Below are 5,887 nucleotides of genomic sequence, written 5' to 3'. Positions count from 1 at the left end.
GTCTGCAAACTATGATAATCACTCTCTCAGAGTAGAATTGAAGAAAAGTATTTGACAAAAGTTTAACATGAGGATTGACATTAAACAGATCATGAAGACATCCACAACTATATAATATCTTGAGAGGTTATTTTTAAGGAGATACTGGGTTTTATGCTTCAGGACTGTATGCCCTAAGACTTCCATAACTACCCTTTATTGCATTTCTTCCCATAATGGAGAATTTCTGAGAAATCCCTGAGCAAAGAGGTCTTTCAGAGAAATGAATGTACCCTATCATATGGCTGTTCCCCACCAATGAAGTATGCAGAGTCTGCATAAGAGGAGGGTGGAGGGAGGAGAAGCAGGGAAAGCACTGCCAAGCAGTTTGGACCTGCCTGGGAGCATGTATGGGTGGTATTATTGGACATCAACCTTTAAGGAAATCTCCTCTCCTACCTTAAACATATTCAAGCAGTACTAAGACAAACTTGAAATTTGAATTCTCTTCTGGATTATATAGAAAGTTACATAGGTGTTTGTGATAATACACAAAATTTAAAGGCTAAGATCTTCTGTCGAGCAGATATTTTAGGTCAGATGATTGCCTCTGTACCTAACAGATTCACTAATATATCTGATTTTTCAATCTACAATGATCATATCTGTGTGAAGAAAGCTACGCATCTTCAAGATGTCAGAGAATAGCTGCAAAAACAGCAGCCACTGTACCTCTGCTAAAAGAAAAGTTGGTTGTAAAAATACCAGTAATGCAATTGAAAATATTGGGGTTTGTGGCTACTTCCCCATGTCTTCTGAATATTTCTACCTGTCAAATGCTTTTCCAAACAATTCCATAGAGTCTTCATAAGAAATTTGAAAACATGCTCCCTGATTTTTAAAATTTTCTGGATTCAGACTAAGTTCCAGTCAAAAAAACATCACGATAAGTCATAGAGACTTAGCCCGTTCTCTTCCTTCTCTTTTTAACTGAACATAAACCAGATGGAGCTGTTCTGTCCTACCAGTGCGTACGTCCTTCATACTGGCAATTGGGGTTTGGTAGAGGTTTTATACAGAAACATATATTCCTACATGATAAAGCAATATAAAACAGACTTGAAATGGTCCTTGGTAGAATTTGCCAGTATCCTTTAAAGGATGTGATCCTCAAAATTTGCCTAACCTTGGAGTATTTAAAGACTAGAGATTTATTAATTTTTTGTCAGTAAATTTCTTTGGTTACCTACATAGATATCTCTACATGTGCCAAGAACTGTGCCCAGCTGCAGTTGGTATGAAAATATTTGTATCTAAAGTAGTGCATCATTAACTGCATTAACTATAAACTGAGCATAGAGCTAATATCTCAGTTGTGTATATTTACATTAAAGTCTGGTGATTTGATGCCCTCAACAGGTATTCCATCTCTTCACATGTCCGGTCTGATAAGTGTATTCAATACACTTTAATAATGGTGAGCAAACCCTGAAAACAGGGAAAGTAACCATGTATAATGTTCTGCCATTTAATATTTTTTTATAGATTTTTATAATCCTTATCATTAGATCACTGAGTCCTCCAGTATATAAGCTGTAGTTTTTACACGTCACCTTTTCCCTTGGTTATGTTCATATACAAAAATGTGTTGCCAGTATTCCTGTCTTTGAACATGTACATGATCTATCTTCTAGATATTTACTCCTTCTACATGGTAAAGGCAGTTTGGTTTTTTAGTAGATTTATGATCTACTTCATAACTACATTTGTTACTGACGTTAAGGTCGACTGAGACAACTAAAGTATGACTTAATGATGTTCATTTTAATAATGGGTTGTAAAGTTCAAATATATGTTTACCTAAGATATTATTACAGACATAAAAAGCTACTTAATGTCAGTGTAAGAGCTATGCTGTCTTATTTTTGTTTCAGTTAACAGCATCTTGTTTTGTGTTGATGGGTACTTGTCTGTGATTTTTATCTAGGAAACTTTATTTTCTGATGACAAACATCATCTTTATTCCTGTTAAAGATGATTAAAGCAGTGAATTCTGAAGGAGTTTTTCATTAATCTAACTTATATGGTTTTCTCCAGTCTACTCATTTTTAACCATGTATTGTTGGTACCCCTCCTTCTGCACTGACCTTGGTGTCTTCATGGCTTATCCTTTCACATAATACTCACTCATGTCCCTCACAGCTGCTGCACTTTTTTTACCCTTCCTTAATTATGTTATCAGAAAGGCACTGCCAGCAAGCAGTCAGGAATAGCATTAAAATCAGGGGACAGGTTTGAAGACAAGAAGCAGGAGCCAGGACACTCCTCTGTAGAGCTCTCTTTGAAGTCCGTGGTGTAAAGGAGTCCCCTGACTGTGGGCAGCCACTGCCCTGCGAAGGTAGTGTGGGGCAGAGCCTGGGTATAAAAGTTACAATTATATTTCTAAAGTTTCCAGTAAATTTACCGCTTAAACTGTTCAAGGTTTAATTTCTACTAATTTGCAACACTGCTGGTATTTCTATACATGTAGCTATAAGTGGTGATACCCAGCATATAGTGCATAGCACATACTACATTGAATAGTCTGAGATTGCTCAGTGAATTTTTAGTGAGAAATTAACAGCTTTTGCTGTAAAATACCGTACTTTAAGACTTTTATCCCATTACTCAAAGTAGCTAATTATTCAAAATTACTAATGAGGAGGTAGAAAAGAAGAACAAGCCTGTTTTTTCACACACTAAATCACGGTTCCTAAAAGGGAAAGAATAGAAATTAGAAAGATCTTCCTTAAAATGTAATGGATTGCAAACTGTAAAATGAAGTTTCAATCCAGTAGGAAACAGATATTTACGAATTGTGCTTCTGTGTGAATAATGAAAAGGTAAATATCCTGACTTCATCAGAAAGGAATTTTCCATTGTCTTTTTCTTGTCAATTTAATTGAATTATTATTTTTAGACAAACAAAAAAAAATCCTAAAAATGCTTACTCAGATTCAGCATAGAGCAATGTCAGTACTAATTGCATGAAAATAAAGAATATGTATCTTGTTGGAGAAGGAGAAAATTGAAAAAGATGCATGTGCATTACATTAGTTAGTGCACAAAAATATTTAAATACTATTTTGAAAGAAGGAAATTTAAACCAATATCAGCATCCACTACCACTATTCTTTTAACTCTATTGTTAGGTGATATGGTCCCTTAGAATAATATTTAACTTCCAAGTCTCTTCTCCCATAATTTAAAGTAATCTCTGATAAAAAAGATTAGTTACAGATGTATACTGATGTTTTTTTGTTCTTGTTGTTCTTGCTTTCTTTTGAAGTTAGGACCTATATACTGAAATTATATGTATTTCAAAGATATAAATATATACATGTAAATTTAAAAAAAGTATTTTAAAAATGCTACATCCTTTTCCATAATCCAGTTCCCCACAGATTGCAGTACAAGCACCTGCTGAAAAGTTCTGTATTAAAAAAATTATTTACTTTCCTGTTCAGAGACATGACCACACCCTGCCAGCTGGCCTTGTACTGTTAACATCTCTGAACAGGATGGGTAAGTGGTGTCACACTTCCAAGCTCTGCCCATAAATGTAATCAGTGCCAGTCCTGGTATTACTAAGAGGTACTTGCTGACAGCGTGCTGCAGAGGTGCTCAACCTCTTACATCACCATGGCCACACTGACACTAGTGCTGCTGCACCAGTATGACAATGGTGGCCCCTGGGAGCCAGGAGGAGCTGCCAGATTTGGGGAATCCCCCATTCACCCCACTCTCATTTAAGCAGATCTGCACCCAGGAACAGCATGACCACCAAAAAGTCTCTACAGAGAAGCCCTTCTGGCATCCCCTAAGCACAATGGAGCGTTAGAGGCAGCTCACCTCCTCACAGAGGTCTGGCTGCCCCACCAAGGAAGTCAAGTTGTGAAGCCCTTTGGCAGCACAGCTTGAGACTACACGACATTAGGAAAGACGAATGTCAAAGGGGATCTCTCATCCAAGATGCTGTGCAGACAAAGACAGCAGGGGAAGCAAACTGCAACCTCCCCATCCACTCCTTTTACACTGCAGAAGCTTCAAAAGGCAGATCTTACACAGTGAAGCAAAACAGCATGAGAATACCCCTGACAGGAGCTTTGTAAAGAGGTGTATCAGCTTCAGCTCACATTTCCATCCAAGACACTCGAACAGCTCCGATCCCTGCTGTTCTTCATCTCCTAAAGACTGAGTCTCCAGTGCTTCACTGCTGCAGGGGGAATGCCCACCCATCACAGACATCTCCCAGTCTGTCTGCAGGCATCACCACAGAGATGTACAGGCTTGTCTCACTTTGATGGCTGCTTTTGTAACTGCTAAAGACATTTCCGGCTTGTTTTTGGATTGCAGTGCAGAACTAGAGTGATGGTCACAAAGAAATGGCACTGGCTTGGCAAACTCTGTTCGACAGCTGGTTCACAGGACTTTGAAACAGACTACAATATTGTTTTGGAGTACTTCCCTTTAGCTGCTAAACTGAGGCATAAAAAGGAGAAAAACTGCATAAATACTGTGAAAAATGATAGCAGGAAGAGCCGGTGATTTTGACACTTAAAATTTTGTTTTCAGCAAACACCTTTCTTTTATTTTCTTTTGTCTTTAGGAAAATAAAGATGTTCCTTCCTATACGTGTGTGGCCCAAGACTGGAACATCATTTTGTTACAGGAGATAAAGATGTCAATGGTTGAAACTTTTATGCCTTTGTTTGTTATTGCTATTTTTGATCTAAAAATTTTTTATGAATGGAACAAACAGACTCAAATCTTCTTTTGTATGACTCAGGCACAGAGCCTGTGATTTAACTGCTGATATTTGTTCTATGTGTTCTTGGCTTTTTTCTGCCAAATGAATGAAAGAGAAATTGCACGTATGACTTAAGGAGAGCTTTCTCTTTGCTCTTTGTAGTGCCGCTAGTTACATTTGCATGCTTTGACTTGTTGGGAAGATTCATTGCTGGCAGAGCAATGAGGTCTGGACAGTTGGCAGGTCAGAACATCTATTAGTGTGATTGTGCAGAAGAAGTTTGGCTCCATGGTAGAGAAGATCCCTCTGAAACAAATGTGGAGACTGGGTAATAAATTATTAAGGAGGATGTTGCAAAAACATACATCAATACGGTTCAATATGTGGTTGGAAGGTAATTGAAAAAAATTATGTAGACTCTGACTTAAAAGGAGAGTCTGATGAACACACACTATAATTTCTGATGGCAATGTCTGGCTGCTGAACCTGTCACGATCCAAAGTAGCACTGGAAAAAGGCCAAGCCCAGTCTCTAAGGCAGGGTTTAAGCACGATGGAGTCTGCCAGAGAATTTTGGTTACTTCTCACTTCTTTCCTATATTACTTCAGCTGTAGGAGGGCATGTTCCACTGAAGCATTTTAATCCCTCTTCCTATTCAGAAAGTATTTAATATGCTCCTAACTTTATGTTCCATTGAACTCTGCACATAAGCATCTTCCAGAGAGGTGTATAAAAGAGCTCATCACTGTGTTTATTTTCATGTATTAATTATAGTGCTGCCCACAGCTGCTTAAATTTTATCACCACTTAAAATCCTTTCAACCATCTTATAGTTGTGGGGTGGGTTGCTGTGGGTTGTATCTCTTATATCTCTTTTTTCTTTTTTTTAAACAAAACTATCTGATATTAAACACTCATTGCTGGATTTAAATAAATACTGAAGAAAATTATGCAATCCAGTTCAGGACACAAATCCAAGATATTACTTTCACTGCCAGATATATATAGAACTAAGTCTATATTAATCTCAAAAAAAAAATGGAAAGGCGATACTAATTTTGGTTGCAATGTTATTTGTCTTGTTTTTACCAATTCTTTCCTTTCCTTTCCTTTCCTTTA

Source organism: Pseudopipra pipra, chromosome 4 (genome assembly GCF_036250125.1).
Source record: "Pseudopipra pipra isolate bDixPip1 chromosome 4, bDixPip1.hap1, whole genome shotgun sequence".
NCBI lineage: Eukaryota > Metazoa > Chordata > Aves > Passeriformes > Pipridae > Pseudopipra > Pseudopipra pipra.
The sequence above is the reverse complement of the archived record's forward strand: the minus strand, read 5'-3'. Positions refer to the sequence as shown.